The sequence below is a fragment of the Hippichthys cyanospilos genome, chromosome 19 (genome assembly GCF_059441005.1).
Source record: "Hippichthys cyanospilos isolate Australia breed blue-spotted pipefish chromosome 19, RoL_Hcya_1.0, whole genome shotgun sequence".
Classification (NCBI taxonomy): domain Eukaryota; kingdom Metazoa; phylum Chordata; class Actinopteri; order Syngnathiformes; family Syngnathidae; genus Hippichthys; species Hippichthys cyanospilos.
In genome coordinates this window covers 12,052,661-12,068,191 of record NC_142387.1, presented here as the reverse complement: position 1 = coordinate 12,068,191, position 15,531 = coordinate 12,052,661, and positions in this window count along the sequence as shown.

Below are 15,531 nucleotides of genomic sequence, written 5' to 3'. Positions count from 1 at the left end.
GAGAGCGGCGGGTGACAAATGATGAACGGCGAAAAACATGCTTGAAAGAGAACATTTGCCGCATTGCCCTGCAGTCCAACGCTACCAGAGCGGTAGTCACACTTCCAAGGAAAGCTTCTGTGATGACCGCTTCTTAGCACTTGGCTGCTTGTTTTTGAACCTCCCCATGTAGCAGTGTTTGATCATGAGCCCGTTTTGGTTTTTGATTTCCATGCGGAATGGTAATGAAGCGCGCCTCGGTGTATTTGTCCGTCCTTTACAATTTTACAGGTCATCTCCGTACTGACTTCCTGCCAAAGTGCTTGTGATCTTTACAAAGTCGCAATGATTTACAACAAAATGACATGTGTTTCTTGTAATGCGCCGGTCTTGTGAGTTTGAACACCAAAAATTAGTTTTTACCCTTTTTCACCCTTTTTTACGTGGTCAGTTCTCTAGCATATAAAAATGTTTGATTACCAAGGAAACATCTGTAATCTGATGGGATTTTCTGACAGGAACAACCAGGTCCAAAGTTATGTTTTGTTTTTATTATCAGAATATATCAGTGCCTGTAATTATCGCTTGAATCCATAATTGCTGTTTGTTTCCAGTTTGACCAACCATATAATTGGGAGAGCGAATTATAATTTAGCTAAAATATTAGTTATTTCCTCAAAAAATGAAAAATCCAATTTTACGATAATGGTAAATGTTAAATGAAGCGCACCTGTACACGATTCTATCGACACAATATGTTACATAAACTGTTTTGCCAAAATTCATATCGGCGTAAACAAATGTGGTTACGTTCCCGAAACATCAAATTAAAGTTTAAGATCATTCAGTTTAGCCTTCGGGATCCTTTGCCATAAATTGACGGAGAACAGAACTCCGGGTGTTTTTTCAATCGTCCATTTCCCGAACCGTAAATTCATTTGGACTATTTTTTTAATCCATTCAACTGCGTTAGTAGCTGCTAGCTGGCACAAAGCTAACTGGGATTTGTCAAAAGGAAGAACTCAGGGTGTTCTCCCAACCATCCATTTTCTGACCCGCTTTTCCTTTTGAACAAATTTTAAATCCTTCTGCTTGCATTGGTCGTTGCTAGCTAGCTAGTCACCAGATAGCTAGCAAGCTAGCGCAATGGCAACTACAGTGTTTGTTGAACAGCAGAACCCAGGGTGAACCATCCATCCATTTTTGGACTGCATATCCATTCTGAGCCTTTATAAATCTATTTGCTTGCCTTGGTAGCAGCTAGCTAACACTAAGCTAATCAAAAGCAGAAGCCCCGGGTGTTTTTTCATCTCATCAAACATTCATTCACGGGTTCATTTCATGAAGCACTTATCTTCTTATCTTATCTTGCACCAACTTTAAATCGTTGTGTTGCTAGCTGGTAGCTAGCTAACCCCGAGCTAACCTGGATATTTTTCACATTCCTCTTCAGTGTGCAAAAACTCACTCTATGACTGCTCGGTTAAAATAACCCCGTGGTAGGTGTGCTTCACCAGCTCCAAACATCGTCTGCCTGACCTTTTCGAGAATAAAGTGATTTTTGACTTCTACTTTAGGTCTTAAGTGATGGAACCTCCCAGGAAAAAGAATGTATTGTCGGGCAGAAGGACAATGCGAGGGGCATTAGCAGGCATAGCCTATTCAGCAGACACCGCCATAGTACGTCTGTTGTCTGACATCTTTGTAAAGGTAAGGAACTGTGCCAGTTATTTTCTCAAATATTTACTTCAGGTAGTCTCTACAAATAATAGCAATATTTTTCCACGAGACTTGTGTGGCCTTGGTGGAATTCCTTGGATGATTGGATCTGGACCCAAGGCAGACAGTGACTGATCATACTTAAAGAATCTTTTTGGCAATCTGGCAGTGAACAGAGGGTGAATGCGCCTGAAGATTTTCGCGGAGTATAGCTTGGTACAAATGATTAGCTCGGGGGGTCAGTGAGCAGAGTTGCATTCGCAACACCACCAAACTGTGACACTAAAGGGCATTTGTCAAATCAGTCAGGAGAAGAAAAGCCAAACGACCCCGAGGACAAAAACAGGAGGTGGGTATAGTGCTTTTATGTGGAATATCGTGGTCCGGTATATGACTGTTCAAATAGATTTTCTCCAAACAAAATACACGACTGCACTCACGATTTCGGGACTGACTGAGCCAACATCTTCAAGTTTTAAACATAAACTCAAAACTAACACTGCAAAATCCATTAAAACTCGTAGTTTTCATCTTTTTCTCTTTACCATTCCGACTTCCTGCAACCCCCGTCACATTATAAAGTGTTATTAGGAATAACTATCAAGGTGTTGGCACCTTCTTCTTCCTCCAACCTGAATGTTAAAGGTCAGTCCATTGATCAAGCGTGTAATTAGACCAGGTAAGAATGAGATGCCCGTATCATCATCTCCGAAGGCGTGCTGGTGCACTTTCTTGCGGATCGTTCAAAAGCGGTGGGCGGAGGAGTGGGACGCATCGGAGAAGAGAGGAAAGTGAAAAATTTTGTTACAGATATTAACACAGTCTTTAAATGTATCTCGTCAGGGCTCACAGTAAGGACATTGCCTCGACTCGAACCGTTTCGGCTTCTATGCACATTACTGCGACGGGGATCCTCAAGTGCGCTAATAACAGGCTTCGGATGAGGGAAACTGCAGAGGAGAGGACAATGACCTTCCAAAACAAGGGACTTCATTATTGACTTTCAGGAGACCCTTGTCTACAGCCTTTCATTATCAAAAGGATTTGAAGTGGAGAGGGTGGACAGCCACGGGTTACTCCACCTTCAAGTGTCACCCAACTGGAGTTGGTCTGGATATACTTGCTCCCCTTGCGACAAAGACCCAGAGGGGGTCGGTGAAAAGTATCTACACTTGGTCTCAAACGTGTTTCTGAGGTCAAGAAATTCTAGCTTTGACGGTTCAGAATGCTCGTTCACATCAAGCTAACTGAGAAAATATAGAGATGTATAATGCTAATGATGCTAATGATGGATAATCAACGGTCGCCCTTCATATTTTGAAGAGAACTCCAAACCCGTTTTTAGGTTTGTTCCTCAACACACCTGACCAGGTCTTCCGCATGCTCAGCAGACGCCTGATACTGATCCTAATCATTTGATTCAGGTGTGTCAGGGAAAGAAATCTGGAAAACATGCAGCAAAGTGACCCTCCAGAACCGAGTTCTGACACCCCTGACCTAAACTACAAAACATTCCGTTTTGATTTTTATTGCAGTCAAGACCATACCAAACGAGACCAAGACTTCAAGATCAGAGTATCAAGATCAAGGCAAGACAAAAATATTTGGAGCTCCAGACCCAGTACAACACCAAGACTGCAAGGTCGCAATTTTTCTCAAGTTGTTCTGAGATTATTTTAAATCGAACCTAGGGGAGTGCCAGCGCTGCAGGCATTTGCCAGACGGTTGTCAGATAATGCCATGCAGCCACCAGATGTTCACCTGTACCATTCTTCTCCCAAGGAAACCTTTAACATCTAGCTACATCCGGCCGTCGTTCGTAGACCGCCTGGAGAACGCCATCAACGTGATCAAAAACCCTACCCAGGCCGACGCCTCTCGGCGATCCTATCTCAGTGGGGTAGAGGCTGAAAGAACATCTTAGGAACAATTATGACCTTGAAGAAACCTGACAAGATCAAAAGAACCACTACCTTTACCAACAAAGAACAATTGAGACCTTGGAGAAACCTGACCCGATCAAAGGAGCCGCTACCTTCACCGACACTTGCCGACGTTCGCCCCTCAGCGGTATACGAGCATTAAAAAAGTCGATAGCCGACAATGGCGGCGAATGAGTCACATTACTGCAACTGGAGTGAGTTTTTACTTCAGAGTAACCAAGCATAACACCGGAAAAAGAATTCCGTGTCCGAGCAAATTTACACCTATGTTGGGGAATAGTGTACCATAGTTCCTCCTGTTTATCTTGTGTGTTTGCCGCTGATTATCCCGCACTCCTCCACTCCTGCCAGGAGAAGAGGTTAATTGCCCTGATGCTGCTCTTTTGATGATTATGGCCCAGCCAAATCACCGCTTTCTTGGGAAGAATTAATTCAGCAGAAAGGACAGTGTCAACTGTGGTTCATATAATCAATACAAGAGAAGCTCACTTGAAGGCCAGATACTAATGAGACCGCTGTAATAGCAAATGCTCAGCTTTCAAATGTTTCCTTCTGGAGTCAGCTCCACAATCGCTCAAGTACGCAGGCCGATGGCCTGCACTCGATGACTTCAGCCGCGTTGCTCAACTCGGTAGAGTGAAGGACAACGGTACTTCAACAAATAAAAATCAGGGCTATTGCTGAGAACGACAAGGAAATTTGTAAGATAAATATTGTCCAAGGTCTACAGAAAAATCAATCCGACGCTAACTTCGGTGATTTCGAACATTTCCGTTGACTCTTTAATCTGAATAAAACGGCCCTAAATGTTAGAACAATTGTATTTAGGTTATACCAATTTTGTTTTTTGCACTACGTATGTTGGTGGATTAGCATAGATGGATATTTTCTGTTGTGAAGGTGTTAGAAGGTGACACATCTCCAGCAGTTGCAACAGAGAAGCAGGCTCTTGATGCTCCCGGGAAAGAAGATGGGCTTGTAAACTGCATTCCTCGCTACCATAATCTGATTGTTTACATTGTTGCCAGATCTTTTCCGCACCCCTTCAGAGCAAGAGCTTTTGTACCAAGGACCGACCAAAATGAATAAATGAGGAGCAGGAAAGGATCTGTAACCAGACCGGAAGGAGATCCGAGAACGTCAGGTTCCTGTCTGCTCTCCTCGCGAGAAAAAGAACCCGTTGTCTTCCTTCCTGTTTTTTGTTCGTTAAATATTTTAGTTTGCCTGAGCCTAACACTAAGAATCAACAAGATAAACACACAACAAAAATGACTAAACAAATCTTGATCAAGAACCTAAAAACAAATTTGTTGAATCTTCACAAAAAAAAAAATAATTGGACTACAAGTATATGGCACACTGAAAATCCTTTATTTTTTTCAGAAACAGTCTGATTTATAATCAGATGCACCTTACATATGATTGTCAAATTTATGTATGACTCATTTGCACTATTGTTCTGTTTCAATTCATGTGCGGTAATCCGGTTTATAAACCGGAAGTGTACTTTGTGGCAATACTTTTATGCGTTATTGTTAAATCTTCATTGCTACACATAGGTGACAGTTTCTTACCTTGGTTCACTCAGTAGGAGACTTGGCTGTCATCACCCAGCTCCTCAACAGGTTTACACCCACCCGTCTCAGTCATGACTCCGATGCCAATTTTTCTGTTGCTCGCAGAAGTGTGTTGCCATCTGTTGAGAAAAGGAAGGTATACCTTAATTTGAACAAATAAAGCCAGTAGAAGTCAGTCCTTTAGGATGAGAAACTGATATTGACCATTCAGACCCAAATCCAGTACACAATCCCTCTGATTTGCTGGAATAGGGACCAAGGACACCGGGTTACAGTGTCCTTGTCTTATGTTTTTTTGTTGCGATGTGGATTACTGAGTTTTTTCGTCCCATCTTTACGGGATTTTCCCCACTTTGCGTCAAAATCAACTGTCATGACCTTAGGGGGTTGGCTGTATTTGTGTGGTTTTGTCTCCATCTGCAGACATTTTTAGGTAATTGCATTTATTTATTATTGCCGTCAAACTGCTTCCATGCAACGCGTCACTACAATGTTGGTCTGCTATTGGTCGGCCTCACTCCTTTCAAAATGGCGGAACAGTAAAGCTTTGTTCGATTGTGAAACCGTATTTATAATGCATTTTACTACTTAATTCAAAGTTGAATGAGTTAACCATGCGTCCCAAGATTGCTAGTGATGTTAAAGAGAGAAGTAAGAAGATGACTTAAAGGGAAACAAAGCTGGAGATAATCAAGAACTACGAAGCTAGCCTAGCCTAGGCTACACTTGTCCGTTGTTCATCAATGAGTTTTCAAACAAGTTGTCACAATTGTCAGCATCTCTGTTACATTAGTAAAAGTTTTTACCCCTCAGTATATCAAACTTTTTGAGGCTCATCTCTATAGGGTTTCTTTTTGGCAAATTCCAGTTTTTGCTCGCTAATTATGTCATTTTGAGGATAACTTTGCTCTTGGGCAATTTTGCAGCAAAAAGCAAGCTGCGTTGTTGGCAGAGTAGATAGGAGCAGTCGGGGTTAAGCAGTCCAAATAGATCAGAACTTGCCTGTGAGCCTGCGATATTTGTTGTGATGATGACATAGACCAGCAGTTGGAGAGCATAGAACAGATCACAAGACCGTCGAAAGCAATTTGGTCTTTGCTCACAGCGTGAATATAACGGCGGAGAAAGCAGGACGGTGGTAAGTCCTCAACAGGATATGCACCATCAGTTTCGGATCATTAGTGGCAGAAGTCAAAGCACACAGCTGATCCAGAAAGTTTCTTTTTCACAATAACATCCTTCTACGTCAATTTCATTTTTAAGTCCGCACATACACAAATCAAGAGACTTCAAGGATTTTTCCCAAAGTCAAACACTCCTCCAAAGGAGAGTGTCCATTTACCGTCTTTTTAATACGTTGGCAGTTCGAGGCCAGTCCACATTTCTACATTTATCCGTACCGATTCTTGATAGACTGCACATTGTTTAACATGGCGGCCTTGGGCTGTTGTTTGGACTTTATTCAATTCACTCAGATAGCAGGAGGTCAGGGACTTTATGGAATCTCTGACTCACACTGAGCAAATACAAAAAGGTAATGGGTATTTTTTTTTTCTCTATTCGGCATTCCTTTCTTGATTTTGCAACTGTCGTTCTGATAAATGAAGACAGCACTAAGACTGGCAATAAACACAATACATTTATATTAATTTATTCATATACGCATTTTGTCAGGGACGCCAAGGTCAGTGGGATACAAATTTATCATCGTTATTCTACCTACGGTGTACCAGTGATGTATAAGGAAATGCAGAACGTTTAATTGCTCTTCCTTTACCGTATTTTGCAGATGGTGTAACAGATTTTAAGGCAACGTCTCAATGAACAAGTCAATTTTGCGGAATGTCCATAAAGAGGATATCCAATTCACTGAGTTACAAGAAGTTACAAGTTTCACCATGTTATGAGGCAACCCGGGTTTTAAGGTTCACCGGGTAATGCGACGCACCGGGTTATAAGGTGAGCCGGAATAAAAGGCGCAGTGGTTTATCAGGTTATAAGGCACACTGGACTATGAGACTTACTGGGTTCTACGGCTTGCTGGGTTATAAAAGTGACCAAGTCATAAAGCGCACCGGGTTAGAACGTGCCCAGGGTTATAAGACACGGGTTACGAAACAGATTACGAGGCACGCCGGGTTATAAAGTGCACCAGGCTATAAGGTTCACCGGGTTATCCGGCGCGCAAAGTTATGAGTTTCACGGTTATTAGGCATGCCGGGCTATGAGGCGCACCAAGTTGGAAGGTTCACCGGGTTTTGAGGCGCATTGGGTTATAAGGTACACCGGTGAGATGGAATAAAGGGTCGATTGGTTTATCAGGTTCATCAGGGACACTGGGCTATGAGGTTCTAAGGCTTGCTGGGTTATAAAAGTGACCGAGTCATAAAGCGCACCGGGTTAGAAGGTGCCCAGGGTTATAAGGCCAAATAGGTTATGAGGCACACCAGGTTCTTAGGTGCATTACTCTACATTAAGAGATACAGACCAATACAACAAATACCTCCATCTTTATTCAACCCCAAATCTAGATTTGGTCCTATTTGGACTATTTGTGTAGACAGAAGCAAAGTACTACACTTTTCAGATCATTTGGTGAATATTGGTACAAAGAATTTTCAATTAAACACATAAAGTGCACCTGATAGGGCACGCAGTCGACTTTTGAGAAAATTATAAATGTGTCTTATGGTACGAAAAAGACGATAATAAAAAAACTCACACAATTGGGAATAAATGATCCATCTCTGTTTCAGATTATCAGGGTACTAGGATTAAAATTTTGAACCAGAACCATCCTAAGTGCGCATCACCGCTAATATGAGGAGAACAAAAAAAGCAGAGGCCGGTTGCCAGTAGACTGCAGTATCAGGAGAAGTGTTAATTTGTCGACCACCTGGTGTTTCACAAATGGGCACTAATGGCATGATGAGACGAACAACCCGTTTGGTCTGGGTTTTGGGACCCAAACAGGCAATGTTGGCAGTTTCAAGGCTCCCACACCTCATTGTAAAAAATCTCATTGTCAGAGGCTTTTCACTTAGTTTGAATTTGTCACACATTACCGCATACGATCTTTTCCTTGTCATAATCTTTCATCAAATCGAATCGACTCGTGTTACATTATAAGGACAAATGATTAAAATACTTCAGATGTAGACAAAGGTAATACGCCTCAATGACCTTTAATTCTTATTTAAATGAAAATTGCGACGACGTTTCCACAGGGAGTGTTGCAGATGAAAGCCGAATGATTCCACATGGAGACTACAAAAGTCGTCCTTTGTGTTGCGTCTTTGTGTCTTTTGATGATTGTCAGTCAGTGCCAAGTGGTAATTTGTGAGCGCGTCCTTGACAGATGCCGCTTTGTTTTTCATATCAACAAAGCAAAAATCTCTCCAAGTACGTCGTAGGTTTTTCTCTGTAGTGACTCATTGGAAGACGGGCAAATCCTGGCCGCTTTTCTGTTCAAATGTCCCCTACTGGAAATGAGAGGCATAAATCACCGTGCGTGGCTGGCACCAACATGCCCGCTGTGTCACATCAGCTTAAATTTTTTACAACATGGAAGGAGAGCAGCAGGCTCGTTGACACTTTCCAGCCTGGGAGACACTGTTTGTCAACCACTTATATCCATTTTTAATGAGCTCTCAGCAATGATAGAGTGTAATTTCACCTCCAGGACCCGGTGATACTATTTACCGTTAACGAGGAAACGGCAACGGCCAAATTCTTCCTGTTTGGATGCGTTACGAGAGTTTTTACGAGGCGCAAGAAGAATTCATACCGAGATCGAATCGATGGAGTGGGTTAGGGTTAAGGTTGATCGCCAGATTCCCGGCTCGGTATAATTACATTGAATCACATTGAATTTACAAGTAGCTTTGTATTTGCAAGTACGTTCTAACATATTTGCGCGTACCTTCACACTCAAACATTTGAAAAGAAGTTTGACCGTCCTGGAAAATACATTTAGCCGTACTTGCGACACACTCGAATAATTTTACCAGTCAAAATATGCCTAGAACTTGTGTACTGTAAAAATTGTAGGGTCAATCTCCAACATTCACAAATCCGACGCCGACTGTGACGCGTTCGCAAAATGATAATTAAATGGTACAAAAATGTCATCATCATAACCCATGATGGTGCCTTTTTGTAGCAGTCGTTTCCATTATATTCCTTTTTTCCCCCCGCTTACAAATCGAATCAATGGTGTTATTTCCCTGCGCGATTGGTATTTTTTTGCGTCTCCTGCTTCAGGGTGTTGTGGAGTGTTATGAGCACCTTGTCATGGCGCCAAGCCTCAGGTGAGGGCTGTTTTACACCCTGACAGGATGTGTGCCGCGGTCGCAAAGATAGCTCAATGGATTTTTCTCTCCCGCGCAACTTTTTCAGGTAGTGTCAAAGATTTATTTGTATAACGGGGAAAATGAGTGTTATTTCCCGCCAGATCCAGAGGTAAAAGTTGACATGTTCCTTCTGGTTTTAATCGTGTTTTTTTCAAATACTGTAAATACATCAATTACTTAGTTTCTGTCAGTTGCAGGAATTGGTAGGATACCTTCGTGCCCATCAGCAAATTTTCTCACTCACCGCCATCTGCAGTGTTGCGTTTAGCTGTCACAGCAACACCAATTATAACCTTCTTCTAACCAGTCTGAAAACCAAGGTGATTAAAAGCAGCTGTTTGCTTGACGACCACCCCCACCCCTCCGGCAGTTAAGCCTTGTAAACATTACTTTCCACTAATTGACTTTGTTTATAAGGGATATTAAGTCGGGGAACGTGTAGGTGTAAGTAACCTTCACAAAGTACAGATGAGAGAAGAAAGACAGATGCATGCCGCTCGCCATTGTGTGAAGTGTTAACGGTGATGTGGAATGAGGCAATCTGTGTAAACAGCGCGGAAACTTAAGAGCGAGTACACACAGACACATACGCAATATAACACCTACACCGTTTCAGCTACTTTTCGCCAAGGTCCTTCCGATTTGTGGTACTTGTACTGCACTTTTAATGTTTATTTTAGCGTTTTACATTAAATATGTACATATATATGCTGCTTTTAGCATTTAACTTAGAAGTACAGTGGACCCCTGTGTTACAGCGTCCCTGGCTTATATTATTTTCATGTTGCCATGTGGAATACTGAGTTTTTTCGGATTAATCTTGTAACGCGGGGCCCCACTACGTTCGAAAATATTTGCAAGTATGTTTAGATGTACAGACAAGAACCTTTGTATTTCAAAATATGTGTTTTCAATATTTGAACCTATTTTACATTACATATATACGTACATATATATGCTGTTTTTAACATTTAACTGAGAAGTACAGTGGACCCCTGTGTTACAGCGTCCCCGGCTTATATTATTTTCATGTTGCGACGTGGAATACTGAGTTTTTTCAGATTAATCTCGTAACGTGGGGGCCCACTACGTTCAAAAATATTTGCAGGTATGTTTAAATGTACTGACAAGAACCTTTGATTGTATTTCAAAATATGTATAAATGTTTTCAATATTTGAACCTATTTTACGTTACATATATACGTACATAGTGTACATGCTGTTTTTAGCATTTAGCTTTGAAGTACAGTGGACCCCCGTGTTACAGCGTCCCTGTCTTATATTATTATCCTGTTGTGACGTGGAATACTACATTTTTTCGTCCCCTCTTTTAGGTATTTACCCCGCTTTGCAACAAAAACAACTGTCATGACCCTAGGGGGTTGGCTGTATTTTTGTTGTTGTGTCTCCATCTGCAGGCGTTTTTAGGTAATTGCACTTTTTTTCTGTTGCCGTATGTTGATATTATTATTTTCATGAGTTTTTATGGATTTTATGGATATGAAAAATATTTGCAAGTATGTTTAAATGTACTGACAAGAACCTTTGATTGTATTTCAAAATATGTATAAATGTTTTCAATATCTGAACCTATTTCAAAATACGTATATTCATAAACACGTTTGAACGTAGAAGCAAGTACATTCAAACGTGTTATCTAAGAGATAGAAAATCATTCAGTTATTGTTGTCATATTTATGATCCAATTCTCCTTTCCAGAAAAAATTGTGGGAAAATTGAAATTTCACAACACACCTAAGTATTTACACCAAGTTAATGTACAATTAAATTTATATAGCTGCAAAAAAAAAAAAAAACATGTTTCCATTGCCCCTATGAAAGCTTCAAAATCAATATTGTATACAACAGATGATGTCAGTTCTTTGTGATTCGAGCAAAAAAGGAACGTGAAAAAAAATTAATAATGAATAACTGGCACTTGGACGAACTGCCATGGATCAGCGGAGCAAATAAGGATAACAAACAATCAATCAAGCCAGTGCCACGCCGAATAAAAGCAATAAGTCACGGCCGATTGGCAGGCGTGAGAAAACAGGCCTACTGAACGCTCGGCTTCTCTCGTGGCGAGGATGAGCGAGCGAGTGTGCGTTGCGAGCGAGCGAGTGTGCGTTTCGCACTCCGTGCTCCACTCATGATCAACAAGCAAATCTAAAAGCAGTCACTGATTTACATCACGCCGGCTTTCTTCACACGTGACTTGGCAGCAAAGATGAAGATGAAGATCTGCCTTTTCCAAGCAATAAGAGTCTAGAACTGACGATTTTATTTATTTTTTCTCTCTATCAAATTCTTACTATACAAAGTGTAAGTGTATTGGAATTAATTTTCACCCGGCAGGTGGTTATTTCCGGTGTTGTTGTCATTAAACAAAGCTTGGCACCGTTTTACATTCACACGGCCAAGATTTTGGTAGCCTGAAGGCTAAATGTAGCCGGCATGAATCAGGCTGAATCCCGGACGGATTCTTAAATGAGGGTACATGAGATTTTAAAAGAGTTTCTGCAGGTATCAGCAAAAAAGTTATTTCATGTCATAACAGGAACAGTACAATTTTCATTTCAAATTAAGAGCAAATTGATTGGAACTTGGATGCACGAACAACTTTGCAAAAAAAAAAATATATATATATATATATATTATATATATGTGTGTGTGTGTGTGTGTGTGTGTGTGTACACAGTAACCACATTTTTTTTTGTGAGGCACTCCAACAAGACAGGTGATTGGCTTCTGGTGCAACCATCGAGGACAAGAGTAGGTACAACTCCTGAGCGGGAGTAAATTACAACACCTGCCCTCGTTGGTCTATGGTTGCAGTGGGAGCCAATTATGTGTCTTGTAGAAGTGCCTGTCTCCCTCATGAAACTCACCCTGTAGACGGTAGACATGAAGGAAGAGGGAGAAAGAACACCCCGCTGCACCAGAGCGTTGTTAATCCCTTACCGAAATTTCTTTTGTAAGAAATAGGAATTTCAAGTATAAAATCTCATTATCATGTTTGGTCAGCTACAGGCTTCACTTTAATTAGACTCCCAAGCGCCACTAACATAACCGCAGCTCTCCGTGACACTACAGCCAAAATGATGGGAAGGGATAACAGTACAGTTTCTGTATGAGGTTTAATTTAACATTTAATTGATGACGTCTTAGGATTCCCCGTGGCAAGTGCATTTATTTTAACTTTGCCGGTAGAGAGGCGTGGGAACCTAAATTTCACGAAATTCACATTGTAGACGTTTTCTTGTCCTCATTAACCGCGAAAAATGAGGGAACACACTAATATATATATATATATATATGTGTGTGTTTGCGTTCCATCCTCCGAGACCGCAACAGCTGTCACTGGGATATGTTTGCGAGATAAAACCAGGAGGCTTAGTCGTGGTGCAGGGATCTGAAGTGCCAATTAATTTGGAAGAACAAAAAGGTTGTCTGGGCCTAATGCAAACCGCAGCGATACAACAACAACAAATTGAGAGGCTGATCATTTTCCAATGTTTTGGGATCGACGTGAGATGCGCTCTTTAGGTTGTTTTAATGTTTTAAACATTTTTTTTTTCCTTTTTTTGTAGCTACACTAAATTGCTGAATGATTATTTTTTGCTCTCGTCAGTCGTGAATATTTTTTTTCCATATTCCCAAAGAGTCCGAGCTTTACATTTTTCGCATGTTTTCATTTTCCTAATGTTGTTTTTTTTCATCACCTATCATCTTGAACCTACTGACTGTGAAACTTTCTAAAAAAAAAAAAAAAAAAAACAACAGCTGCGCAAGCTGAATCCCTAATTAACTGCTGATGCAATTAAACCATTTAAATGGCAATTACACTAATTAGTTATATACTGTTTTTTTTTTTTTACCTGAAGACTTAATTATTTGATACACACAAGCTACTTGGGGCCGGTCCTCTGAATAATGAAATTAAGCGGCAATAAATTTTTCGGTAATATCATTCATAGTTTTTGGACAATAGGGCACATTGCGATGCTTTACATTTGTCCATAATTTACGGTGCACCTTTTGGTATGAAGGTAATTTGACTTAGTGGTAGGCTTGTTCATTGAAACCGTTGCTTATAACCTGCTGCACTTTATAACCCAAAATGCCTTAACACCCGGTATGTCTTATATATGGAAAGAAACATTTAAGAAAAATGGTCATTGAGACCGCACCTTATAACATGGTACGTACTACAGCCTGGCGCGCCTTATAAACTGGTGCGTATTTGAACCCTGTGAATTTTATGCGCCATAGAACCCGATGTACCGTATTTATGGAAACTTTAAAAAAAATCTTATATATGGGTCATTTATAAACTAGATCTGTTCGTTGAGATGGTACCTTATAACCCGGTGCGCCTCAAAACCTGGTATGTTTTACAATCTGGTACGTTTGATATGATGGTGCACCTTATAAATGGAAATTTTACGGACTTGTGTGCCTTATAACCCGAATTGACTTATAACCTGTAACCCGGCGCGCCCTATAACACAATGCGGTCAATCTATGTACATTTCCAAAAATAAATTTGTTCATTGAGACTGCACCTCCTAACCAGGTGTGCCTTATAATCCAATGCCCCCCAATTATGGAAATTTTATGGAAATTGTGCCTTATAAACCGGAGCGATTTCTAAACCCGTAGGCCTTATAACCAGGCACGGCTTATACGTGCATTATAACCCGAAGTGACCTATAACCCCTAACCCGGCGCGCCCTATAACACAATGTACATTCCAAAAATAAATGTGCCTTATAATCCAATGCCCCCAATTATGAAAATTTTGCTGTTGATTGAGCCCGTGCCTTATAACCCGAAGCAATTTCTAAACCTGTATGCCTTACAACCAGGCACGGCTTATACGTGCATTATAACCTGAAGTGACCTATAACCCCTAACCCGGCGCGCCCTATAACACAATGTACATTCCAAAAATAAATGTGCCTTATAATCCAATGCCCCCCAATTATGGCAATTTCGCTGTTGATTGAGCCTGTGCCTTATAACCCGGAGCAATTTCTAGGCACGGCTTATACGTACATTTCCAAAAATAAACCCCCTCATTGAGACTGCACCTTATAACCCCGTGGGATCCAAATTTCCCCAAATAAACCTCTTTATTGAGACGGAACATATTGTTAAAAAAAAAACACAGTCTTGCCAATAGTGCAGATATATAGATACGAACATCCAATGAAAATTTCTAGTGTGCTCCAGAGAAAAGAACCTTGGTAGGAACTCAATGTTCCAGGGCATATAATGCAGCTACTGGTGAAGTTTCAAGGTTTCACAAGCATATAGTTGGATACAAAGCATCTTTTAAGAAGAGTGTCTCAGTCATACCTGCCCCTACCCGAAAGCTTTTCAAACATTTCTTTCAGCTCCCGAGTGACGACGCGCGAGTGGAAATTGTCTTCCATTATACCATCCTCAAATCATTTTTAACAGCTTCGACTTTATCACGTCAGAATTTGATCCTGATTGCCGGCGCGGTCATTAGATTAGGACTGCGAATTCAGTTACTCAAATTAAAAACATTAATAATCACCGTCTGCGTCTGAGTGTATCGACAAAGCCAAGATATCAAATTGAGATGTTAATCGACTGCTCGGTTCAGTTGCCGTTTTTTTTTTTCTTTTTTGCTGTCGCCATTAATCTTGAAGTTTTTAGCTCCGTAACTATTGCACCTGATGACAAAAGGGAGGCAAATATTTTGTGAGGAAAATTGTGGGTTGGTCGATATCGTTTATAGAATACACTTTGCTGTCAGTGAAACAACTTACGCTAACTTTAATATCTAACACAAATTGTTCAAATCATCAAAATTGTACATATTAAAAATTCGGACCTAAATTAATATATTTATACAATCAGAAAACATCATAAATAAAAAACATAGAAAGGATTTATTTACCTTTGAGTGGCGCTTGTTATGCCCAT